This window comes from Falco naumanni, chromosome 2 (assembly GCF_017639655.2).
Source record: "Falco naumanni isolate bFalNau1 chromosome 2, bFalNau1.pat, whole genome shotgun sequence".
Classification (NCBI taxonomy): domain Eukaryota; kingdom Metazoa; phylum Chordata; class Aves; order Falconiformes; family Falconidae; genus Falco; species Falco naumanni.
In genome coordinates this window covers 97722174-97750140 of record NC_054055.1, presented here as the reverse complement: position 1 = coordinate 97750140, position 27967 = coordinate 97722174, and the positions used below count along the sequence as shown (strand labels likewise).

At 40.6% G+C, this 27967-nt stretch overlaps 1 long non-coding RNA gene across 1 annotated transcript; it reads right to left on the bottom strand.

Annotated features, from left to right (window-relative positions):
- Positions 1–14725: 14725 nt before the first annotated feature.
- On the bottom strand, positions 14726–27960 carry LOC121082984. Its single transcript, XR_005826198.1, has 3 exons — positions 20803–27960; positions 19785–19881; positions 14726–14737 (listed from the first exon to the last, which is right to left on the bottom strand). It is a non-coding gene; the product is annotated as an uncharacterized LOC121082984 (long non-coding RNA).
- Between the last annotated feature and the right edge of the window lie 7 nt (positions 27961–27967).

Here is a 27967-nt window from a genome sequence, read left to right as displayed (position 1 = left end):
TGACGGTTTACAGCTGCCTCTACATATTAGAGCTATCAGGAGGAAAAAATAGATGTATGGAAATCAGACATGTTATAGAGATAGAGCTATCTTATTTCACCTGCTACCCCGCTAGATGATCTTTTCTTGGCTCACATCTTGTATGACACACATGCATGTGAACATCCAGCCATAATGGACTTGATTTTGAACTCCTCACATCCTCAGCTGGCATTTAGCTGAAGAATGCAGGTGATTCCAGATAGGTTGCTCATTGCCTCTCTTCTTTGGAGAGCTTGATTTTCAAAAACTTATGGAGGGTTTGTCTTCAAGCATGGGAAGCAGAGATAGTGTGCCCACTGATTATTAAAGAAGTATTTAACACAGCAAGACAAAGTGTTCTGATAATGTCTGATTATCCTGTACATCTTTGCTATAATAGCTTCTAGGAATGAACAAACTGACATTTGAAGAGCCTAGTGGGTCATGTAACCCATCTGTGGGATATGCAGAATTAATAACTATGGGCCCTTGGATATTATCCTGAGAATAAGCTTAGGAACTATACATAATTTATAGTCCATTTGTAGTTGCAAGTCTTCCATTCTTACAGATACATTTGGAACAGAAGCAAAATTTAATAGTGCAAGAAGCACAATAAGAACAGTGGCAACAAACTCCTCTTCAGTGTTATCTTTGGACACAATTGTCTGTGCCAAGCTCTGCATAACTCAGCCAGTTCTCACTCTTGCACATTCAGGCATGAAGTTTAAATCCTCAGTAGACTATTATAAGCTCCCACTGAAGTTGATGTAAATCCAGAGTAGCTCCAATGCTGTCAGTGAATAAAGTCACTCTGAATTTACTGCTATGTAACTGGGAGTGGATTCTGATCTCATTCACTTGATTCCTTCTGTAAATTACTAGGCCAAATCCTGATGGCCTCACAGAGGCAAAAACTCCTGTTTGTCATCAGCAGAAATTGCGACTGAGCAAACAGTGTTAGGTTTCCCTTTAATCTCTTATTTTCATGGCTTAGCCATGCACTCATAACGACTCTCTGTATCACCTAGTCACTCTCTGAAGACTGTGGCAACACGGACTGAGGATGTAGACACTGGAGATTATTAAACTAACTGTCAAGCTTTAATAATTGCCAAACACCAAAAGAGCAGGGGTGCTTGGTAGGCCAGTGCTTGCTGTGTCAGTATCCCACACCTTCCCTAAAGAGCTGGAAAATTTTCTGTTTGAGATCAATACTGTCCCCACCTCAGAAAAATTCACCTTTCATTTCTGCTTCTCCATTATTCTTCATTTCACAAAATATTATCCAGGTGTGCTACATTACTACTGCTGTGGCAGAGCAATGCAAAGATTGGTAACCTAAAATTTATTTTTTCCAGCAAAGCTCATCTGCAGCAAGCTGACAAACTCCTGAACTCCAGTGTGCAACCTGAGCCCCTGGTCAGTGAGTAACATGTCACCTAACTCCATCCCTCAAAAGCCTTTTCCTCTTGGAAGCAAGTCCTAAATTGCAATGCATCTGAAATGAAATAGTAAACTCTTTGGGATTGTACTCTGAAGTGCTATTGCTATTGTAGGTGCTGCAAAATAGATGTTTAATACAGTAAAATAATTCTTTTCATGAGAATTTTATGTTAATTTCTCCCACTTTGTTAATATCTACAGGAGGATCTCTTATCATTATTTTTATAACAATAGCCCTATTGCTCCATGTTTTTATTAGGTCTAAATTCAGTATAAAATGAAAGACGTTTACAGTTTCACCATACAGAAAATGGAAAGAAAGACTTGAAATGAATACAAAGAAATGATACAAAATCTAGCTAATTACTATCAGTAACACATGTAGGTTTGCAACAAGAAAGTAGTGCAGGAAATAGTGAATCATAAAGGGGAAGAACAACTAGATACAATTCCCAGCATGCAGCGTTATGACTGTCTGAAAAACAGACAAAGGACATTAATGATTTGCCACAATAATGTGTCTTTCCAATGCACTGAACCCAAAATTTTACTTAAAAAGAAACAAAAAATTCCTCCTAAAGGTGGACCTGCAACTCTGTTCAGATACTCACATTATGCTTAAATGAACTAACTGGCCATAACCCAAACTAATGTGACTGGGGATTTAGGGAGACATGGCATAGTCACTCTTTGTCCTTGCCTAAACTGTGATAATTTGGTGCTGAAAGGATGCCTCTTGCTGTGCCTTGAAGTCCATTGCTGTAATGATTCATGATTACAAAATTGTTGATTGCAACATCTTGAATATTTTGTTATGTTTAGTTCTAAATGTCTCTGAAGTAAAGGGCAAAAGAAAGTTTTCTGTCATCTCACGCACTCAGGCCTCAGATCTGTGGTAAGACAGTCCCAAACTCTTACACAGACGTACGTGCACAGTGCTGGTGAAGAAAGGCCAGGCTGGAGAGGCAATCCCACACATTAGGGCACATCCAGGCTGTCAGAAGCAAGAGGCCTTTGCCAACAGGACTATCACCAAAATGTCTGAAATGGTGCCATTTCTGTGTAGACACCGGTGATTGTATTCGGACCGAGTGGTGCTCATATTTTGGTACGCAGGGGTGGGTTATGGCACGACCCTGGCCATCACTAGCCATTTTCAACCATACCTGGGGCGCAGCGTGGTAATGCCGGCTGAATTTTGCCTATTCCTCCTGAGCAAACAAAGCGCCAGCAGCCAGAACTGCCTGCAAAGACCCCAGAGCACTGCGGTTCATAATGTGGACAAATGCACCCTCTGGAATACCACTGATGATGTTTAAGCATTGCTTAATCAAAAAGAAGCTACTCTTTAGTTTAAAGAAAATATTACCATTTTTTCTTTGCTCTCGAAGCTTCAGTTGGGATGATTTTGTTCAACTATCTTCATCAATTATTCAGTGATACAGAGGGCAAATAAGTCTACAAGGGACTAGCTGAATTCTTTGTCATCCTACTGAGGAAAACCTTTTTCCAATGCAATACAGAAAGGATTGCTGTGCTAGTTTAGACTGTTTTGCAAGGCCAGGCCTAAGCTGGTAGCCCTAGCAGATGACAGCAGCCATCCCGAAAACCTCTTGTATTTCCTTTACAAAGTCTTCCCTTCTGGAAAAAGATTTAAGATTTGCAATTCAACTACAATATTAATCTGACTAAGTGACTTAGCTGAAGTCAGAGGTGCTGCATTACAATTGCAGCTTTGAAACAGTTGGCTTTTGCAAAACAGAGATAAAGCTGATGCTTGTCTAAAAGTTTTGGATATTGTTTATTATCTTTCTCATGAACGTAATAATTTTTTATTAACTCTGGGTGACAGAAAAGATATAGCTGACTTTTTAATACCAACACTAGAAGAATATACTTGCAGGATGATGGTCTAATTTTATTTCTTGACATGCATTTTATTTAGGGAATGATATATATCTAGCCCACTCAGCACCTGCTGTCTTCAGATACACCAGCCATTTATGTCAATTATTGAGGGTTCCCCTGTAGGCTCCGAAGAGCAGTTCTGCCACTTCAGAATCCCCTTCTGCCCTCATTCAGTTTTTATCAGATTCTCATCTCAAACTCCTACCACAGCCGCTTGTGCTGGAGACATAAAGAAACAAGGAACAGGCTGCTTTCTGTGCTGATGAGACACCCCAAGGAACTCTAGATAGGGAATCCAGGCTCTGGAAATGCGTAATTCCTTTCATTTCATCACATGTTCCTATTTGTTTAATGAGGTGTTCAAAATTCAGGTGCATCAGCACACCAGCTGGCTTTGCCATAGTACAATCATTGTGAAGGTCTACCCCAACCTGCAAAAAAGACTTCCGAAGTCATTTAACATGCTGCTTTTTTTTTTTTTTTTCAACAAGTTTGTTCAAAACAAAACAAGGACCATATCTTTTTTTCTTTATGGAATCTTAGGGGGAAATTCTTCCAATTTCAAATTAAAAATTAGACAAAATGCTTGAACTTAACAAACCAATGCACATTCATAGCAAGTACGATTTCGGTAAGGACAGCTTTTTGCAGAGGGTTCAGGTGACACTGGTCAATTCATTACGCGCGACAGGAACTGAGGTTTCCTGCCCTTCTGCCGCAATGCTGCCAGCCCCCAGCCCCGCAGCCTGACGGTGTGCTAACCCTGCGGGGCCACAGCTCTGGGTTAGTTTCACATGCTCTTCCTACGGCCTCGTACTTCAGATGTACAATTTAGAGGGCAAGAGCTCACGGTGGCCTCAGTTTCGGGTTTTACTTTAGAGGGTCTTTCATCCTAGCTCCGGCGATAGGCGCCTGAGGTCGGTGGGCAGCAGCAGCACATATACATGCTTTGGGGCACAGGTTATTATCCTGAAACAAGGTAATAACACAAAGCATGGGTGTTGTGACTATATGTAATTTAAGGACATAATTGCAGGTTTTTCGCAGAGCAATAAATACTGGTAACTGCTTCTGAACTAAATCCTACAAGACATACAGTATTTCCCTGAAAAAGGTTTCTTTATCACTATTATTCTATTGTAGAAAAATATGGCTGTAATCTGCGTCAGAGAAGGACCGAGAGCAGATCTGCATTAACACCCTCTGACTGTTGTGCTCAGCAGACACGTACAGCTGCTGGTCCTCAACTAGCTCTGGGTTCTTCTAGCATATTTTTGGATGAGCAGGATGCATAACTTTAAAAAGAAAACATTTGCCAGACCACACATAATTTCATTTTTGAAGCCCTTATGTTTAATAAACTATTACTTCTTCCACAACACTGTAATATTTTCCACAACACTTCACTTTTCCAAAGCATTGTCCAAACCTCCTCTGGGCTCTGCAGCAGCCAGTACTGAAATTCTCACATGATTTATTTTCCCAGGCACCTTTAGTTCTCTCATGGATATTAGAAGAGCGAGAGTTTTAAATATATACACATATATATAAAAAGAAAATATTTTTTGACAGTTACAGAAAAGTCCTGCTATTTGTATTCCTTTCTTACATATGATTCACCGTCTTTATCTTAGTTTGGAGTTAACTTAATATCCTGTGTGTTTCCTCATGCAAGAATGAGTCCTGTTTTGCCTTTGATTTCCTACTTAATCCATTTTATATCTAGTGTGGGTTTTTAAACAGCAGTGACACAAAAAAACCCTGAATTTGATAGTGCTTCTTCGAAGACCTGCCCATCAAAGAATGACCGCATTGCGTTGTTGTTCTTCTACTCTGTAAGTAAAAGGATACACAAAGCAAAAATGGAAGTACAGATGGTGAAAGTACTATGCTGTGCCAGCTATTTGGACTGTAAAATTTCATTTTAAATATTTTCATATCTGCATTTATAAGCAGGAAAAGTTAGGTCTTGTTTTCAACAAAACATTAAAAATAACTTCAATAAGAAAAACTTAAAAACAGTGTGAAGTATGGCACTTCAAAATAAACTTTTTATAATTTTAGTGTCCAGAATTACACACATTAATAATTAATTTTTGTAAGTCTCCATTTCCAAAGTTTATAAAAACCTGTACCCACCATTCATTTCAGGTATGTCTGAAATTTTCCAAGCCTATATGAGGGAGATCCACAGAAGTGTGGAGAAAGCTGGCAACTTTTTGTCACAAAAGTCTGAATTATTTTACTTGGGAATGTCGAGTAAAGTACTAATTATGTAAGACTAACTTCTGCTCGTGGAGGTTATAAGCAACAAAAAAGCACTTTAGTGACTGCACTCAGATTTAGTGACTGGCTTGAGAATGTACATATTTTAAGTAATAATGAGCAAGCAAACTCACAGATGCATAGAAATGTTGGGTAGAAGGGACCTCTGGGGGTCATCGGGCTCTCCCTCCCACTCAGAGTCAGACACTCGCTTCTTTATCAATGCCTATGTGTGATGGAGATAATACAGCACTTCTCAAAAAAGATGTAAACTGGAACATCTGAAGTTTTGGTTGGGTTGCTTCTCCACATCATGGGATGCTATCAGCCCCTTTGTGTCAGTTCAGCAAGGTGTCACATCCCAGGATGTGAGATAAAGTTCCACCAAGCCAGACTGGAGGAATACACTGACTGCAGTGCTCAGACACTGGCCAAGGTCCGTACGTCTGTCAGTATTATTTTTAAAAATTATTTTGGACATTTTTAAGGCCAGAAGATCATCCCATAGAAAGATCAGACTCTCCCCATAGATTCTTACCAAAAGCTCATAATCCTGAGCTAAGCTAGGTTATATTGTAGAGAACACTGTACATCCTGATTAGAAATTTCAAGTTCTGAAGACTCAACTACACTTTATTAAGTAATTTTAGTGGTTAATTAACCTCACTACACAAACTGTGCCTCTTATTTTTATTCTAAATTCTTCTGGGTCTAGCCCTCTGACACTCATTTTGCTAAGAATGTGTTTGCTGGAGCAAGTCACTGTAAGAATTTCATGTTTCCTCCCTGACAGTACCAGATAGCAAATTGCTTTTTACGTGCCTTATCTTACGGCCACAGTCCTATTTAAAGTCGAGATTTGTCTAATTATGGTTTGTTAGATAAATGCCCCCCTATCAGAAATGTTAACACAGAAGTCCCTTACAATCACACGCACATACACGCACATGCATGTGCATACACTCACACATATGCAGGTATTTAGCTTTTCTTTAACCTTCTTTCCCAAGCTAAATTAATCTAGAGGTTTATAACTTTCAAGAGCAGATTTTTATATATTTTACTATGTCAAATTTCATACTTTATCATTCAGAAACATGCACGCTATCAAACCACAATAATGGCACACACGGCAATCACACAGGAGTACTTCTAGTTGAAAAATTATCTTTATCTTTTTTGTCCCCATGTGCAATGATAGAACACTTGTCAGGGTGCTGACTCAAGTAATTCTCATCTTAGAAGTCAAGTTAATACCCAAATAATACAAGGTAGTATTTTGCTAGAGGAAGAGTCAACCAACTTGTCCAGCTTTCGCTGCCGGTGCTCAGTGGAGGTGTTAATTTCAAAACCAGGAATTGTAGGTCTATGTGGATCTTACGTCTCCCATCAAGGGCAGATATGGTAGGGATGCAGGGGAGCTGGGTGACGAAGGAGGAGGTCACCCACCCGCTGCCATCACCAGTACAGCCTATTCTTTATGTTATTATTACTAAATCTACTTCCTTCGGCAGACTTGCTCCCAACAGTGAATGAAATATCATATTGGCTTCATACATTTTATTTAGATGCACGCAGGTGCTAAAGAATAAGTTTAACCCTGAGACATACATGTTATTAACTAGTATCTACCCTATCAGCACAACCTTTTTTGTAATGATTGCTCTGCTAAAAGGGTAAATGGCCTAATGGCTGGGTCATACCTTATAAAGAAATTATCCTACACCTCCACAAAAGTTATATCACAAAGGTTAATCCATTCTTAATATATTTCCAGGGAGAGTTTGTGGGGTTTTTTTAGGAACTTTGGCCCATCTAAACCCAAGATCTATTTCAACGGCACGGAATAAAGACTCCTAACAATGTGGAAGGTCTTGTCTTCAGTAGTACATATGGTGTTTATGAAACGCCCTCTATTTCCTTAAAATGTAAAAGACAAACAGATTTTATAGGCTGGTAAAAAAACAGTGGACATAATAAGCCTGGCATTCTGAAGTAAACAGTTGATGGATTCATTTGAGGTGTGAAATATGCTCTAACACAAAGAAAGCCAAAATACAGCCAAACAGTTAGCGTGGTTAGAAATTTCTGTTTATTAAGTGAGCATTTTAGTTTGGATGGGTAATGGATTTGTAATAAAATATTATTGTAGGCTTCGTTTATGTTTACTTTTAGGGATTTTAATGATTTAAAGAGTAATGCTTTGATTCTTGCAATTATGTGATCTTTTGCATTAACTGCTTGGTATGAGCATTAACATAAACAAGTAGGTAAGGACCAAGGTGGTTTAAAGAATACAGAGGTAGTTCTTAGCTAGTTTGATTGGCTTCTTTGTCTTTGTTTAATCAGATTTTCTTCTGTAAATTAAAGTCAAATTTGAAATTGTGGCTGGACATAAATTTCTCATAATTTCTCGAGACACAAAACCATGACAGCAGAGTGGAGCATCCAACAGAAAGATGATACCAGGAGTTAATCATCTTAATTACATCTTATTCTGAGGTTCCGTTTCTCAAACTCCACTTCCCAGTGGTTAGATTTTATTATGCCTTTATGGAAAGGTCAAAAGCTCACAGCACCAAATAGCTGTTCAGTGTTTAAATGTCTATCCATAGTAGTATTCTCTTCTAAACTTGTACATTTAATGCCTTGCATATAATGATATAGCCTTGTATTTTTTACTCCATTTTATTGTATTTTTTCTTTTTTTCAAAGTTCTGATTTCCTCCTGAAATGCAACTATCCTGTTTGGGCATAATATTTTATACCCAGCATTGCATGTACGGGCACAGCCACTTCTCTGCCCTGTTTTTGTACCCCCAAGATCCAAGATATCTGCAGATGCCTGCAGGTCGATTGCCTCCTTGCTCGTGGAGTTCCTCTGAGCATTCACCTCGAGGTGATCACCACAAATTACAAAATATGTCCCTGTGTGTCTGCTTGCCAAGATGGTCTCCCATCCTTAAACCAGAACTTGCAATTTTGCTCCATGTGTATTATTTTCTGTTTAGTTTTATTAAAATACATCGTGCTCACCATGACAACCTAATTAAGCGGTTCAGCTTGCACAGCACAGGTAACTTTTTTTCCTTGTTTACTACCCTGCCAATTCCTCTGTCATCTGCATGCGTGATTGGCACAAATGAGATGTCAGTGTCTAGAATGATGTTTCATCAGATGAAGCCACTCTTTGCCGAGCCAACTAAAAATGCTAGGCTTTTTTAATATGTTCCTAATAATAACAACAACTCCTTTTTATATCTGTAAATCACCCATGTTTCAATCCTTTCCTTGTTGATTCCATGCAGTACAAGCTTCTTAATTACATCAAGATGTGGTTCTAAGTTCGTATTGCAATCTCAGATAAAACCCTGTCTTCTGGAAAGTAAGCTTTCCTGTAAATGCTGTGTAGGTGGGGAGTGATGGGGATTGCTATCACCTTAGTCAGCTTCCTCCCTCACTCCATGCCAGGGAGGTCCAGGAGACGTGTCCTGGCTCAACAGCGGGTCAGGAGCTTGCAGTACTCATCCTTTCATGCCACCGTACGTGCCCTCTCTGTAGGGACCAGCCTGAGAATTGAGTTCAGGGGGTTGTCAACACCTCCGTCCTCAGTTGTTCTGCTGTGGCAGTGTTCAGAAACACACAGCTAGTTCCATTCATTTCTTAGGGTTTACTTCTGAGCTCTAATTAGATGCCAGTTTAAGATGTGGCAAGAAGTTTTATATGTGCACACACGTTGTGTTACATTGTTGGACTGGTGAAGACTGACAAATACTACAGCCGCAGAGCCAGGGCTCAACATGCTCAGTGTTAATCAAATAAAGACAGAAGCAGAAGTCCTTGCCCAAAGTGACTTTTATAACCCCAAAGCCGGGGTACCTGTCCTTTTGTTCCACATATGCTTTCTAGTACTCATAATATTTCTGATTAGTAATCTTGCACTTTAATGCATCAAGGTCATTTCATGTGAAACTATCAAATAAAATCAAGACATCAACTTCATTTAAGATGAACACAAAGGGTCCCATCTTCTACAGTGCAAAACATGCTCGGGCCAGTTCTGAGGTACATTGTTTCCCGTGTCAGCTCAGGACTTTCAGCCTCTCTGAAGAAGTACTTGAACCCTGCCAGGTGGAGTTCAATAAATAGCTAGCAGTATATTAATAAAATCACCCCGAGAGTGTGAAAGTCTTGGCACAACATGAGCAAAAAAGAGCCAAATACTCACCTAAGGTAAATGGCTATATTCCCATCTAATATGGTTATGCCATTTTATACCATTTCCTGAATGTAAGCATTTTCCATTGGACTTTAAAAACAGCCCATGGTTTATATATACTTACATTCACACTTTTCAAAAGACTGCATTTAACTTTGAGTATCTTTTCCTGTTTCCATTACACATCTGAGTAAACTGCAGCCAAAGCAGGAAATGCCTACAGCCACTGAAAGGATGTTTGCAAATCAGAATTGTCCTAGAATATTCTGCCAACTATTAGTCTTCCAGCCTTCTCATAATTATTGTTTTTACCTGCGACACATCCCACTTATCTGCCCTGTATTTTTGTCAGCTTAATTTAGAGGGAGCTATTATGTTCTGCGCTTCATCTTGGTTTTTTGAGTCAGTCGTATCCTGGCTACAATCCTGACTCCTGTCTCTTCATGCACCTTATACCATCCTGATTTGAAAGCTAGCCATGCTCAGCCTTCCGCTTCTGTTTCATTTTTTTCTGGCCTCTTTCTCTTCCTTTCCTTTACTCCTAGGCAAGTACTTCCAAAAGACCAGCTCCAAAATGCTTGCTGGAAGTCCTGTGGTTTATATTATTTTTTTCATAAAAAAAATAAATCTTCATTGTGGTCATCCTTGGACTCTTTTTGATACACTTAATCTATGATGGTTTTAGGCCAAACCAAAGGAACTTCAGTAAATATTTTTAAAGGCTTTATAATGGCCATGTTAGAGGTTTCCAACTTTTTTCCTCAAACTTGCCCTACATTTGTTAGCCTGAAGTTAGATTTCCATTTCTGATTTAAATGGGCAACGTACACAAAGCGCCTGCCAAGAAAACATATAGATGTATTTACCCTGAAGAATGCAAAGACAAAGATGTCAAAGGCACTTTGCCCACTGGAAGCAGCAGCAGGCGGCATCCCCCCCTGCAGCAGTTGCTGTCTCCAGCTCTGTGGAAGGTCCTGCAGGACGCCCCGGCGTGGCACGCAGACACACGCCTGTTGGCTGTTTTTAGGTATTATCACTGTGATTTCCAAGAGTTTTCAGGCAGATTTGGGAAACGGAGAACTAGAGTTTAAATGGTCACTCATAATGTTTTTTCTGTCTCATGTTAAGTGAATGGAGTTATGGTGTCATTAAAATAGTCGGGTCTGCCAACTTAATAGAAAGAATCCAGCTGAAGCACCTGAGTGCTGCCTTGTTCTTGGCCCGGTATGGCTATAAATTCTTAATACTCACAGTGTGAGAAAGGCCTTAATAAAAATATTTGGCTTGAAGTCTTGAATGCCAAAAGCTTTTCCTGAGGTCTTTATCTCCTTCAATGCAATCAAACCTCATAGAGTAATTGGGAAAAAATGTAGTGAGGCAGATAGGGTTATCTTAAAGCAATACCAGAGCAGGCAAATTAGAGATTTATGCTAGCTGTTACTTCTGACTTTGTGTCCAAATTAGGTGACCTAAGCTACTGGAACATCTGTCAAAGGTAACTGTCAAGTGATCTTTTAAAGTACACACCTGTCCTGTTAAATAAAGGAATCTTTCATGCTGTGGTTAAAATGGCTCAGCAATGTAGCTACGAAGGAGATACTGACACACTTAAAATTGTGCTGCTCTCTTGCTCTTTTAATGTATTTTTACACTGACCGCTCATGCAGTAGGGGTGGCACAGGTGTGGACCTTCAAGTCAGCAGAGTCTGCTCCAAGGGCTAATGAGGCTAGTGGAGAATCCAGGCTTTGGGCTGATGTTTTAGAAAAGTAGCACAATGACATGTATAATGTAATGTAAGGGCTTCAGTGGGTAGGGGAAATATGATCTGTGATTAACCTGACCTTCATTTCCCTTGTTGAACCAAGCTCCTCATTCAGCTGGGCTATAATCCGTCCTGCTGTCTGTGGTTCTTTGTTAAACTAGTGCTGTTTGTGTTTAGTCAGCTGTGAAAAGGGATGGAGAGAACAGTTTCTTCAGTGCAAGGTGTTAATGTCAGCCTTCCACACGTCCACTTAGAAACAGGACCACATTTCCTTTTAGAGGCTCTTCAACTTCAAAGGTGAACGACCTGAATCACCGTTCCACCCAGAGTAGGTGTAATTTCTTTTTACTTGACTTCCATGGCAGCAACCAAACACAGATATCAGTAATTCTCCTTCCTCTTCTTTTTTAATCAAGTTTAGAAGTTTTATGAGGGCTTTACTTGAAGACTGAAGCAAGAAGCTGATATATGAAAGCACTCTGTTAGTTTACCTTCAACTGAAACAGGTAGCAAAACCCAAGTATAGATGCAGTTGTTCAAGCAAAGCATGTGCCCTTTATCAACACATCTTGGTTTGGAGAGCTGGCTTATATACACAGCAAACAGAACCCTTTCTGTGGCACAAGGAACACCTCCAGCAACAGGGTTTGCCATTTTAATTTCATAGGCATGTCCCTTCAGGTATAGACCAAGTTCTAGAAACCATTAAGGTTTAATGATAAAATTACTAAATGCTAAATGTTGAATAAAGCCTATATGTGAATAAATCATGAGTGTTCAAGCTTTCTTGGAGGATGCCAATGTAAGCAGTAATTAAATACTGCAAAAAAATAATTTTATTATGCTTCCATAGACAGCTAGAAAGGGAAAAGCAGTGGCATAGACAGACAAAGGCAAAATTGTAAAAGGTTGATGTTTCAACTCCTGTCAGTACCGTAGCTCCATGGACTGCAGGGGATTCATAGCAATGCACACTTGTGGAAAAGCTGACCTTATTTGAAAATTACAGAATCCATTCAATGGGTACATCATGAGAATCAAGACGCAGGGGTGTACAGGATGAGTCAATGAGACTTGACTTCCCCACCACTACCACCGTTTCTGATCTACTTTAGATCCCACCACTTCCCACAAAAGAGGGTTATTTTGTCTTTGTTATAACTGAAAGAGATTCTTCTGCCGCTCCTCACTCCCCACCCCCACCCCAAGTAAAACCCTCAAGGAAACAAACTTTTCTTGGTTTTATTCTAAAATACTGGGTAATGTCACCTCTCTTTGTAAAGTTCAGTGCTAGCATCACTGAAGTACAGTGTAGTAAAAACTGTATTCGATACTACTGGGATTTTAGAGCAGGATAGTAATGCATAATGATTCCTCTGCTTTAAAACAGGAATCTTTTTGGTAGTAAAGACATACCACAGTCTGTGTCCCAGCTGACAGCAAATCCCATAGCAAATGGGACCATTTGTTATGGCTTGTGGAAATGTATAGCACTCCCTAATGTGGGAAAAAAGTAATAAAAAGATGGATGAATGCCCATCCAATTCTCTATTTGTTAAAAAAAAATCTAGATAAGAATGTTTTAAAAGATAAGCTATTAATTGGCATGTTTCTCAATAATTTATGAAGGAGGTTAAATGCAAGATAAAATGTGTAAGAGGAAGGGATTTTCTTTTTGGTTGGTTTTGTGTTTTTTTTTTTTACCTTTAAGCTACCAGGAAGGCTAATTCTCTCGTGACTTTGCTCGAGGAGTCATCGGAGATCTCACATGTTCGCTTTGAACTTTTTCTGCCCTGAAGAAAGACAGAGAGATAAATTTTCTCCTGAGTGTTTTTCAGTACTTGAGTTAAAAGTCAAAACCAAACAGTGTGAATAAAATTCACTTTCTCTCTCATTACTCAGGATTTATTTGCACAGATTTTTTCTGCTGTCATAATTTTCTCCTTTTCTTCTTCGTCCACAAGTCTGGAGACTCTGAGGAGTTGCCTAGGAAAGGGTGATAAGAGATTAATTTCTACCACGACACAAATGTATAGATCCAGAGAGATGTATGTCATCTGATCTTTGTAATTAAAGAGAAGGAAAAAGAACATAAACCCAACCTTCCCCTCCTCCTTTCATAATCCATTATTTGTAACAGTACCTTTCTCTATAGGGTTCTTACATGTGTCCTTCATTATTCTGAAATAATAGCATAAGTTTAGCTTGATTTATCATTGATATTATTCCCTGACCTTAAAAAAATGCTGTCTTTTAATCCACCCCGCAGAAAAAAAAACATTGAATGAATTTCTAAAAGGCGGGTGAAATAGCTGCCGCAGCCTCAAGGCAGCAACAATGTAAATGCTAACAAGTTATTCTGGTTTTACGTGTCTATTCACCTTTATATAGATTCTACCACCTCTGTGTCTCATACTGCATGTGTTAATGCTCGGGAAGTTCTTTTGGGCCCTATAAACAGCCCCATAATATACTTGAATGTAAACTGCAATAGTTTCCTCTAATTCTCTGTTGCCTATTTAATAAGCATATTCCTGCTCTGCACATTTACCTAGTGCCTGATTTTGCCACCCATACACGGTCTCCCATTTTATAACCTTTGTTTTTTTAAAAAATTCAGCACAATAGCTTGGATTGTGACAATTGCTTATTCGTTTCAGAGAAAGTAAAAAACACAATCTCCTTCTGCAAGACCAGCCCACATCTGCCCACATCTTGAATCCATATGTTTGAGTGTGTAGGAAGATTGGATCCGATGCCCCCACCGCGAGCCAAGTAAGGTGGGAAAGGGTGACGACAGTCACAGGAAGAGCAAGGAGCGATCCAGTCTATAACTGCACCTTTAAGAATGGCTGAAGGGATGCAGAACTCAGGGAAAAGATGCTATGTCTTACCATGACCCACTGTATAGCATGTTTCCTTCTTGCCCAAGTCAGGAATTTCAAGTCAGAATAATCTTACTCGGGCCTGACAAATAAATTTACAATCCAGACCATTTGCTTCACAACCTGTTGGAGTAAGAAACCTCCCAGCAGTTTGACCATAATGATGGACGTAGTCCAGTGAGCAGGGTTACGCTTTCACCAAAGCCTGTGCAGGTCCAGACTGGCTGTTCCTGAAGTCAAAGCAATAACGTCCACTGGTGTCGGCAGTCAAACAATTCACCCAGTAGTGAGAAGCCCTGTACCAGCTGCTCACTGCAGCTGAACCCCTGCATGCCCAACACCAGGGCACCCCAAGGGCTTCCCCCAGAGCCACCCAGCACCCGGCAGGCTCCTGACGTCCAGGACACCTATGGCAGCACTACTGACTGACAGCCACAACACAATCTGGGTAAACTCTATGTGACTTCAGGAACAGTATGAAATGGTACTTTTTTCTTGTAATGGGGACATGCTGATAAAATTTAGGAAACAAATATGCAAATGTCAAGGCACCTCAGGAAGAATGCAGGAGCAGAAAATAGTACACTAGTGGTAGCAGAGACAAAAAGGAAAAGGCGAGCCAGAGGATGGGCAGGAAGGGATAAGTAGGCAGCAGGCAGAGCTCATACCATGCCTGATAAATTTTCTCTAACAGACATCATCTAAAACTCAGTGGAAAAAGTTCCAGAAGAAAAAAAGAAATATTTTCCGTGCTTGTTTCTTCAGAGGCTGATTAAGGACTGAGCAGGCTATGAATTCAGCTGGTGTAAAAGGTTGCACAGAACAGCAACTGAAGAGCAAGATCAGAGTCTTATTGCCAGTCATGGCAGCTGTCTCCAAACCACCAGGGGATCAGAGCTGTTGCAGTTTGCACACAGGCGAGCAGAGGCTGGAAAAGGGACACTTTCTTGTTTAACCGAATAACATATTTGTCTGGGTGGCTCTGGCCATGCTAGAACCAAAATACTTTGGCAGGAACCCACCAGTTAATGATCCCGCACTAGATTTTAGCATGGCTAAGGGGCAGATTGCAATTAGAAATACTGAACCTGTTCTTGATCTCTCTCATGCAAAGCATATTAGTAGTTACAGGGCTGGAGAGGCTGGAGCGGGAGGAGCTGGCAGTGGGAGGGAGGTGGCAGGTTCCAACCCAGGTTTCACAGGCACAGGAATGAAAATTAACAAGGGAAAGAGCAGGCTTCACTTCACATTAACAGAGCAGCTGGAATTCAAGCCTGAAAAATTTCAGGGCTTTTTTCCCCCCTTCTATTTATATAAAATTTCTAACACAAATACAACTGTATTTTTGTGCACTGTGCCTCTCAGCTCTATTTATAATTTGACCCTCATTTTCAAACCTGGCTGATTAATATTAGGCCATTAAAATCATGCTCAAATTTCTAAAAAAAACATTCTCCTTTTTTATTGTTGTTGGAAGTGTTGAACTCCTGCCTTCCCCTATGGCATATGTAGGACTGTTTTGCCTTTCAGCAGACTCTTAGGGCAAAGTAAAGCACTTTCCCATCACATATGAGTCTCAGAAATTAGCTCCTGAGGATATCCTCTTGTTACAGAGGTGCTGCTCTCGCCCCATTCCCTGTGCTCCAGCAGAGTCAGCCTGTGAACTTGGAATCACCGACTCACATAAATTTGGATGGAAAGGGGATTGTCTGTCCCAGCCCATTCCCAGCACAGGGCCAAATGCAAAGTTGGGATACTGCTTTCTTCCTCCTCTCCCGCTGGATATTTTCAGGGAGTCATGGGGTCTCCCCTCCCCCAGGCCAAACTAACTGCCATGCCCCCATCCTCTCCTCAAATGAGGTGGACTCCAGCGCCCTGGGCACCCCTGTGGACCAGCCCCCATCTGCCTTTGACTCTCTCCTGCCCCTCTGGTTTCTGCTGCAGGGCATTACTCCAGCCCTGGGACAGGGCTTTGCTTTTTCCTCCACTGAACTTCACGTCGCTGCAGCCTGCCCAGGTCCCCCAGACAGCAGCCCTGCCCACCGGAATACTGACCATCACTCCTGTCCTACCCACGGCATCCCAGTGCAATTTCTTTGCCTGGGCCAAATGCAGGTAGATAGGACGTGCTACTAGAATCCAAACCACCTTTGCTGGGGGGTAGAAGTTCTCACCCACATGAGTGAGATGAGTCTGTACTTCCGTAACTTGTCCCAAATGGTCACTCATGCTGTGTGCATCCACAGTGACCACCTACAGATTCACACCACATGTCCCCTGCTGTAAACGTAATGATTCACCATAAAAATACCCTGAACAAGATCGTGGTGTTGTAACTATGGTCAAAAACCCTATTGCTTTGTGTGTTTGCCACTTTCTCAGTAAGATAAATACTCTTACCTTATTTCACAGGGGATCAGGAGGACGAATGCATTATTGATACAGAAAGCATTCAGATTTGGGGGTGGGGGGTGAGAAGCAGCAGCACTTACGAATTATCTTATGAATACAGTATAAATTATTCAGCAACTATACGTCCTTCTCACAAAGGAAGTCAAAGATTTTGGCCCTACTGAGCTTACAGATTCGTAACTAGAGAAGGAAAAAAACCCCTGAATCCTAAACCATAAATGTAAACAAAAATGTAAATAGAAATGAAAATACTTTTATATACCTCACTGACAAAGTTTTTCCACATGTCACATTTTAGTTTAATAGTGATTTTGTCCACCATTTTAGGAAAAAAAGTGCTCATTTCTTATGATGTATGGTCATGCAGCTCTACTTTTACTTTGGTAAGTTTATTTATTAATCTATTTTCTTTGTTTATTGCTTTTTTGGTGGAATGAAAACTCATACATTCCCTAATGTGCCAACTTTCATTAATTAAAACAAATCACCTTAAAGATTAAAAGTGTATTGTTATGCCTATGGTAATTTTACTATGAGTTTTAATAAAGCCAGAACTCCACCCTAAAACTTTCAGAAACTGAGGGAATGCTTATATGGAAAATTTGGAATCCACCAGACTTTATATTGTTTTTCTTTTCAAGCTCATGCTTTTTCACAACTGTAGAGGCTTGTGGTTTAAAACAGAAAGGCAGCTAGTGTGAGTAAGGTAAGTGAGGTCTGTTTGAACTTGGACCTGAAGATTGCTTTTTCTTTCCAAATCCTACACAAAGTAAAGAAAAAAAAATCCCAAAATATTTATGTTTAATTTACTTTGTTAGCTGCAATCTCTCCCACTCACTGGTATACTTCAGCAAGGAAATTGTTCTGCCAAATACAAGTAAAGCATACTGAAAGTACTTAGCTGACCTGTTGATGGGTCACGCAAATGCACTCTTTAAAGGGTACTAATTTTAGAGATAATTATAAGCATTTTACGTGACTCCATTTTTTGTTGACAGTATTTCTCAAAAGTATTAGCAGCCCACTTTAGGAATAACACAATCACGCCAATGAGATGCTTACATTCACTGCAAAGAAAAAAGTGCAAAATTCAGTTTAGAGGGGGAAAAATTGGGTATTACCTACAGGATGCCCCTCTCTTGGTCATTCTTTTGTACTCTGGGACCATCTTTAGGCAGTACATCAAGCCTGCAACCTCTCCACTGCTTCCTAACAAATACCTGAAATCTGCTTTGCACGTTCTTCTGCAGAAAGAAATTAGGGACTAGCCCCTTGGCTGTTGTAAATGGAAATAACTCCATTGGCTTTAATGGAGCTCTGCTGCATTGCACTTCTGAACATCCTCTCTGTGGTCTGAAACATTTCTGATGCGGAGGAAAAGGGGGAAGGTATTTTCCAACAGCTGGAGAAGGTCTGGGACACCATTTGGGTACCTATTCGCTTTGCTGCCTCTGAACAGTCACCTCAGATTGATCCACATTAGAAAAAACACATTGCTTTAATTGCATTCATTATGCATGTGATATTTTAATATATTTTTATACCATCATAAATTCTTGTTCCCTACCCAAATACAGTTTATTTTGCTCTCTTGTTGAAGGGTAGGCATACTGCTGCAACTACCTCTACACCGCAAAAGTTTCAATTGAAATTACATGTAATAGTAAAACTACACCTGTAACCATTCTAGTGTAGGCAAGCCCCTTGTTTTTCTTTGCTTCAGCATACCTTTCGGGTATGAGCAGGATAGTGTTTCATCTGAAAGGGATGCTGTATTGTTGCATGAACTCAGGTCTGCGACTGCACAGGACCACATGGTGACCAGCAGAGCGGGGCATGGGTCGGCATGGTGGCACAGCTTCCCACGCCAGTGACCCTGGCCTTCAGGAGACTTGCCCTGTCTTACTCACTCGAGCACATCTGCCAGGCTGGAGCATTCATTCTGCTATTTGATCCTCCATGAGAGGATCCTTGTGGAAAAACATCTTTCTCTCAGGCAAATGTGTATGTACATCCCTGCAAACACACGCACACCAGCCCTCCATGGTCTTCTCCAGGTTCAGCAACAAAACGGTATGATCAGCAATGCTAAAAAACAGATTGGAGCGTGTAGCTACATTTCAAGGGGATTTTGGTGGGGGTTTTTTGTTTTTTTTTTAATAAAGCAAGTTTTTAAGTAAAGTAAGCTGATGACAATGCGAACTTTTTTTTTGTTTGTTTTAGAAATAAAATAGGGAAACTGCTTTTCTACAATTCTGTCACTACAGCATCTTCCAATAAAAAAGAAACCTCAAGATAAAATTTATTGCTACCCTCAAAAAGAAGGGAAAGCATAAAGAAATGATTGTTGCTCTGTTCCTGGGTTTGGGTTGGTCAGGGACTGAACACAGGTTAATGCCAAACTTCAAGCTCTGATTACTACTGAGGAGTAAAAAGAGTACATGGCCATAACTGGATGGATGGTTATAAGTGCCCTAGTATACCACTAAGCAACAGAAATCTTGCAGTGCAACTGAACAACAAAACCTTTCTCGTTGCACCGACAGGATGCAGTAAAGGACTGCTGGCTCGTTGGTCCAGCTGATTTCAGCTGGATTTTTCAGAAGGGTAAAGGCTCATGTGTCAGGTCCAAGGTGTGGGTTTTTAAATGAAGCATATTTGTATAGGGTGTCTGTGTGTTTCTTGATGTGTGCAAATACATATACATAAATAACATTTATGGTTGCGAGCCCTCAAATAATGCTGAAAAATAAGTAATTTCACAGCTTTGTTTTGGCTGATAAATCTGATGATTGCTTTGCTGCTTTACAGCAATTTTTAGACTTAGCAAAAGAAGATAACAACCAAAGTTAACATATACCCTACCAGAAAGATTTGGGCAATCTGTGACTTTGCAGGCAATCGGGAAGCTTCCACAGAAGCTCACCCTTATGGAAGGCAAGCTGGTTAGCTTCTCCTGGCACTGGGCAAAGAAAAGAGAGAAAAAGTAATTATATTCTATTTAGTGACCACACTCTAGTTGCAAATGCTCACATGGCTCTAGTTTTCAGATAAATCTTTCTGGCTAGGCTACTCATTACTCTTACAATAGTAAATATAGACATTGATGAGTGTAAATGTAGACTGTTACGGAAATTGCGTGACAGCTGAAAATCTTGCAGCTGCTCTTACAATTAAGTCCAAGTTCATCTGGAGGGACAGATTTGTAGAACTGAGAGTCCATAAGACTCAACACCACCACCACCACCCCCCCCAAACCAGTCTTTTCTCTATCTGGGAAGTTACAGAGCAATCAGCTTGAACAACAACACAGTCTCACCCTAATCTTGAGGCTGATTCTGTGAACACTTAGTGCTGAAATTAGATGCCATTTTAGTTGATAACTTTAAACCTGATTCTGTGAACACTTAGTGCTGAAATTAGATGCCATTTTAGTTGATATCTTTTAACCTGATAGTATCCCTGTGTTGCAAAAATCCTTTGTGTATTGCATATTGGTTTAAAGATTTTTGCCTCAGGGTAATTTTGGTATCAGGCTTCTTCAAGTTCTAATAGGGAAATAAGTGAATAAACGTACAAATACACAACAATAAGTATGTAAAGACACTGCCTCTACTCTTATCACAAAGGGCTTGATCTAGATTTGTTAATATATAGAAACAGAAAATATTGCAATTAGTGTTACACTAGAACTCATAAAAATATTGACTTTAGATCTAAATTTTCTTTCAAAAGCTTTTAATTTTTGATAATGCATACAATGATTGTTTTCGATTCCGTTTCTCTTCAAGAAAAAGAAAAGAAAAATATAGCAAGTTTAATAATATACCCAAGGGTACTTTCGGTTCCACTTTTAGTATATTTATGAAAATTCTGGGCTTACCTCACTTCTCAGTTATGTTTTCTCCAGTCTTGCATGATTGACAGAGTTAGAGATGCCACTTTAGATAAGTTAGTTAGCATTAGATGGTCAGCATCCTTAAAAAAAGAAGAAAAAGCTTAGGGCTGACAAGCTAATTCTGTTCTAAGGCTACATAAAGAAATAATTTTATAATGAGGAAGCTTGTGTAAATGATTCAAAATATTTCAAGCTGACTCACAGATTTGCATCCTTCATTTCAACATTTCAATTGAATTTAAATGAAATGCTTAAAGTCTTGAAAATAAAAGAACAAAAGAATATAGTACAGAAAACACAAAACAATGTACTCTTTTATGTCCTTTTAATATTTCTCCTCTTTATCAAGAAAAAAAGAAAAAAGGCAGCAGTCTACACAGAGCAAATTACACAGAGGAACCATAAGCAACTGCAGCTTGTGAAAATATTGCCAGTCACAAACTTACCATGACACAACGCAAGGAAGCTATAGTCTGAAGCCCAAGCTGTCAAACCTGGTTTTGGAATTCTCAAAATGTGTAGTTAAAACTCAGCCACACCAGGAAGATATTCAAGGAAGATGGCTAAGGGGCATACAGAAACTACTTCATTCCAATTATCTTTCCTAACTTGTGTTTCTAATACCAACATCAAGGGAAATGCTCAAATTAGTGAGAAAATGTCAGCACTGTAGGGTTCAATGAAAAGGATGAGGTGCAGCATCTGTGTGGTGTGGGGCTGCAGCAAAAATGGGTTACCTGGGGGGCTAATGCAATGAGGATGGAGACAGGGAGGGGGGAGGAAGGAATGAAGGAAGAAAGGAACTTCTCACTTAGCAGCACTGACAGATGGAAGTAGGAATACTAGGGTCTAGAATAAGGACAGTAAAGAATTAAGGAACTGTTTTGGTTGTAATGGAGATTTGTACTGATTTAATGAACCTGTTTCTCCATCACTGCTCAGTCTTTCAAATGACTTTCTGTGTTATTTAGGAACTGCAATAGTACAAAAAAGATTACTTACTAAAGGTTCGTTCATCCCGATTGTATCCACTGTTTTCCCAGTAGTTATAAGGTATTGTAAATGAAGGGCCTTATTATACTCCCATTGAAGTAGGTGCAAAACCACTGTTGATTTCAAGGGGAACAAGACAGAGACTAAAAATACATTTGGTGCCTGAATGTCTTAATGTAAATACCCAATTTTTTAACAGCTGGCCAAAGAGTGGAATTAGGAAGTCTATTTTTACTTTTAAAATATTGATTTTTACTCCATTTTGAATATTATAACTGTCTTTTAAACATTTACTAGTACTACATTTTAAATTTAATCATCGAAAATAAGCTGAGTTTCTCCTCCCTCTCATGTATTTTTATTCATGTTCATGTAGAGCACTGCACCCTGTGAATAGAGGGGGTAAACTGCATGAGGTCAACTACAGCCACATGGAAATTAAAACCGAAAAGCAGGTCTGACTCATTACCCTTGTAATAGTTTGGTTTACTGCTACAGCAAAGAGTTTGGATATTACACATTTCTTTGTTTTTCTTCCCTGTCTTGGGTAAGGTCCTAGAGATAACTTCTAGGATACGAAAAGAAAAATATCCCAAAACTTCAGCGAAAATCTTTGTTTTAAACAAAGCTATTCCTGTTAAAAATAGAAAACCAGTCACTTTGCACACACCTGTAAAAATAATGCATGTGCAAATTGGGAAAGCAAAGTAAAACTCCTCTGTTGTTAGGATATCTACAATAGGCTTGAGAGAAATTTGTATTAGACTGGTAAGTAAATAGTTAGCCAACAACACTTGGTTCTTAAAAATACCACTTCTCAGAGGTCTGTGTTTGAAGATTTTAAAGCTAGAAAACACCATTGCAATAGTTTGCTTTAACTGTATAACATCGTAGCATGGGCCACAGGACTTCTTGGTGCCTTTTGAGACTCAGTAGCCATGCTTGATTTAAGATTCCAGTTAAAGAATATCCATACCAGTGATTTCGCTGGTTAATTTTCTCTGTCCTTAAAAACCTGCTGCTTTGTAACTTCTAGCTGTGCATCTCCCTACCTTTGTGTGATAAATTGAAGAATCTCTGCTAGCTCTTTTCGCACACCTTGGTTCTTCCAGAGGGTTAAGTTACTTCATCGATAAGTTAAACAGATCCTTATCTTTACAAGTAAGCCATTTTCCATTCCTTTTGTCATTATCAGTACTCTTTGTAATTCCTCCAATTTATCGACATCCTATCTTGAAGATAACTAAATAGGACTACTTTACTCCCACCAGTAGTCACCCCACCAGTGCCAAGCAGACAGGTAGCATAACCTCTGTTCTCTTTCCTTACGTGTCCCCTTCTGCGTACCCAGTAGTCACAGCAGCTCTTTCGGCTGTGGCACCAGGTGCGGCACTCCCAGTTGGGTTAGTTTTTTGCCAGCGTTAGCATCATGTATGTGAGCTTCTTCAGAATCCTTCACCACTCTATTCATTGTTGCCAAAAATAGCAGCTTGCATCTAGAAGTGATACAGCACACCTTGTGTGCTTCAGTAGCCATAGAGATTGTGTAAAGAAAAGCCATTTCAGAATTCTTGAGACAAAAATTTTGCATTTAGCAAGGGAAGCAATCCATATGTTGTACATTTTACAACAGTGAATCATGCTTTAAATCCTGAGTAATTCCACTGAATTAAGGGGAACCTTTTAAAGTGTAAAATATTATACAAGGCAATGTCAGTAGAAACAGGGAACTATGGCAGACTGCATCTACACCACTCTCAGTCTAAATCAGGAGTGCTCTTCTAAAATTAATCTCCTGACTCTCCTCCCCTACTGTGCTTTGGTACGCAGAGCAGAGTGGTTTCTGAGCATGAGAACTGGTTTCCCTTTCGGTGAAACTAACCCAACTGGTGCACCTCAGGAGCGTGTCCAAGCTGCTCCCAATCCACCACCATCAGGCAGTCTGCAGGACCAGCCTGGGGCTCGACACCCCCAGCCCCAAGAGGCATCTGGAGGCAGATGTCGGTGCAATGCAGATGTTTGAATTGCATTGAAACAACCACTGTTTCATCCTACCCACCTGCACTGATCTACTTGCTTATGTAGACAGACACGCCTCATTCCATCAAACTCTTGTTTGCTTGCTCTTTTGCATGCACGCTTCTCGTGAGAGGGACTGGTCTCTCCTCGAGGCTTTCCTGAAAAGGTCCCCACTGGGCCCTTTCTATAATCTGTATTAACAAGAGCTCTTCAGGAAGGCTAAGTCTTCTCCAGGGCTAGGCTCCTGGTTCCCACCTCACTTTAGCCACGTTGAGAAGTATGCTAGCAGGGCTGCTCCTGCTGCTGGCCTCAGAAGGTAAGATTATCCTTACAGGACATCCGACAGCACTGTCACAATGCTCAGGACTCATGTACCTCCAGAATGCCCAAGCAACTGAGCGAGATGATACATGGCTAACTGATACATGGCTAACATCTCTCACATCCACAGCACAACCTCTGCCTAAGTCTGGCTTCTCCACAGGGGATCTGATCCTGTTAATTCTCTAGGTGTTTCACTCACTGCTGCCAGCTCCTAGGTAGAACTGCTTTCTCTTCTAAAATCTTTCATGGGCGGAAAAAAGGCTTGAAATCATAAGCTGTCCCAGGCATTAATTCAGCACAGCTGGGGCCATGCAACACTGCATGGATGAGGGAAGACAAGGAAAGAGATGATCACCTCCCTCTTCTTTCTATCCCAGACTGGCAGGAGGCCAAACTGTCTCTAAGAGTAAATTAGAGCAACATAAAAAAAATCTCTGTTCCATCTGAGGATCCTAAGGGACACATACAGCTAGCTCAGCCCTTTGTGTCAGCCCACTAAACAATCAGAGGAGTGTAGATTACATGCATCAAAGTTTCTGATTTATTTTACCTTAAGTAATAACAAATATATGTTCCACATACGAAACAATATAGTAAATAGGAGTGTTGCCCTAACTTACTTTGATTTTTGCAACTGTACTTTGGAAGGATCACTGAGTATGTTCTTATCTTATATCAAGAAGCAAAAATACACTCGGCATAACGCTTACCTAATACGCAGTGTCCCTGAGCAGCGGAAGATGTGCATTGATTGTATAACGGCACAGGGAAGAAACTATGAATAGCACATCCCAGTTTGCAACCTCTGCAACAGTGTAATAGCATCAAAATTCATATCAGAAACTATTAGATTCCTATCGGAGTCAATTGAATTCCGGTTCAAGTCCAAGGAATCTAGATCTTCACATCTCAAAAAGGTGGGTGAAAAAATACCGCTAGGAAATGCAGGTATTACAAGCCATATGAAGCAAACCATGGAGAGAAAAAGGGTAGAGAGGGTAGAAAAAGGGTCAGACCATGCTTGCTTTGCAAAATCAAAATATTCTTGACAGTTTTGCCTTCTAAAAACTTTGAAACAAGGTCTCCCGCTTTGCTTTTTGATTTGTGATAATGTTGTTTTTACTCAAGGGGTCTGCTTGCACAACTGTTCATGAATTAAGCAAAAGCTTTCAGTCTAGTCCAAAGATATCAATGAAGTAATACGTGAAGAAAAAAAATTACCAGTGATTGTCTCAATTCCTGAAAATATCTTAGTCAATCAGAATTTCCTTTTAAAAGTGAAATTCTTGGTATTAACAAGTGGCTAAATGAGAAACCATCTTTTGATGCTGCGTAGCAGTTGCTCACATCAGTGATTCTATGAGAACATTTATCTGAAAAATAGCAAATACTGTAAAGATGCCCACATAGAAGTAAAAGCTTGCCACCACAGGTGTGCTAAATAATAATAACAATAATAATGATGATAATAATAACAACAATAACAATAACAATAATGTGCTAGGAGTCTTCACTTTCCCTCCACAAATTGTCTGGCAGGACAACTCATAATAGGAAAGCTAGGCATTTATGTTTAACTTATTTCTAAGTGTTGCAGAACTAGTGCCTACCATGTCACATTTCAGTTTATAGAGTATCTACGTATTACAACGTAAGAATTGCACACTGCACCTCTACCCAAATAGTCTTGAGGCATCTATTCAAGATAAAACACCAGTTCAGTTTTCACTATCATATCAAAATTTTGTACATTAAGTCTCTTAAAAATTTAATTAGCAGATTAGCAGACCCACTTTTTTTACAGTTCATAGCAGGAGTAAATAATTAATCCATATTTCAGATTTTTATGTGAGGAGAATTATTTAACTACAGCTACATAAAAGTAGAACAAATTATTTATTTTTGAATGATTCACTTATTTGAGAGAGCTTACTTTCATCTGCATAGACAGAGAACTGAAAAACAGTGTGTGGGGGAAAAACCTAGTTAGAAACAGTTACCAACACAGTGACGATGAAGCACTAGAAAAATAACAATGTCTTTCATCTTTCAAAATGCAAAATATTTTGTCTTATGATCCCATTATCTCCACGGTAGGCCAACCCTGCTAGCCCTTGACTTTGATTGTTTCAGGTTTAGGTTTCCATTTTAATGAGGGTAAGAAACCACAACTCTGGCTTCCTTCGTTTGGAGCTGCAGGGCCGTAGCATTGCCACTGATCACCGCTGCTGCGTCATGAGTTATGAAACCGAAAAACCAAGACTCTCAAAAACCTGGTGATTTCTTTTATACATGGTCGCTTTGGGGTCTTCTGCTACACGAAGGCCAAAAATACTGTAATGGCCAGAGCCACGATTCATTCTTCTATCTTTTACTCTACCATCACTTTACAGTTGTTTGTTTGGTTGTTGTTTTTTTTTCTTATTTTAATTGAAAATTAATTTGAAAATTAGCCGGGACGCGGGGGCTTACTGAGCTGGAGGTTCGAGCCAGAGCATCCAGGTGGCATAGGATGAACACGTGCTGCTCCTCAGCAGTGAAAAATCAAACACGCAGCAAGGACCCTGGGCCTGATGGAGGGGGTGAGAGCTTTATTGCTCTCTGCAGAACACAGGAGTGGGAACAGTCCCAGCCTCCTTGCTGGGACACCAAGCCTCAAAAGCTAGGCAAGTCTTGATTAAGGACTATTTTCTGATGAGTTTACCTCATTTGGAAGCCCACAACACTTTAAAAGACAGCAAATAAACAAAAAGCACCATAACAAAAAAGTCACTGCCATCTCACTGTAAACCAGGAGGGACTTTTGTTTACATTGTCAAGTAATGAAAACCTAATGTAGGTTTTGATTTCAAAAATAAGTCAGAAAAATGGGAGCTGATTTAGAACAGGAGACCTTTGTTTGCGCGCCTGTGTGATGGCCTTGCGCTGCGATCTCCAGGATCTGAACGTGAAAATGAGCCACATTAGCCCGCAATAACATTCCCTGGCGTTCTGAGAGTTGTTTCAAAACATACATGAACGTGTGTAGTGATGATCTTTGTTGTGCTTGCCTCGGATGACGTCATATTTTTTCCATAAGAACTCTCGGTGACAGCATGTATGTAGGTTCTGGGCTAGATGTGTAACGAGCATGACATTCCCTTTCATGTCAAAATAAAACCCAAAAAAGGCAAAAAAAGCAGAAAGGTCATTTGGAAAAATAAACCACTAATAAATACGAGTTTCGGGGCGGGGGGTGAAGTCTCGCTGTCACCAGGATGAGCCCACCGAGGCAGAACACCCGGGCAACATCCAGATAATCTTATAATTTGCATGACATTAGCCGTGAGGCCGGGCGGGGTGAGGGGGGGTCGCGGCGCAGCGACGGCCACAAAAAGCGTGGCGGGCCCCCGCTCCGGCGCTGCGGAGGTACGAGCCGAGCCGGGGGCGGCAGCAGGCCTCGCCGTGCCGGGGTTCGGCGGGCGGGAGCAGGCCCGGGGCCCGGGCGCGGTGCGGCGGGGATTTTGGGTGCGCAGCTACTCGTCGCCGGGCGGTAGCGGCGCGGCGCGGCGGGGCACTGCGGAGCGCGGTAATGATGTCAACTTGTTATTTACTTTCCAACCCCGAATGACTGAGCAGGGCGAAAGGAGAATCAATCAGCCGCCGGGTGACCCTCCAGGCGGAAAAAACTGGAGCCCGGCGCCCGCCGCGGCCGGGGCGGGGGAGGGGAAGCACATGGAGCCGGGCCGCGTTGCATCATCCGGCCGGCGCGGGGCCGCGCGCCGCGACCGCCGCCCGGGGGATGGGGGGCGGGGGGGACGCGGGACACACGGGA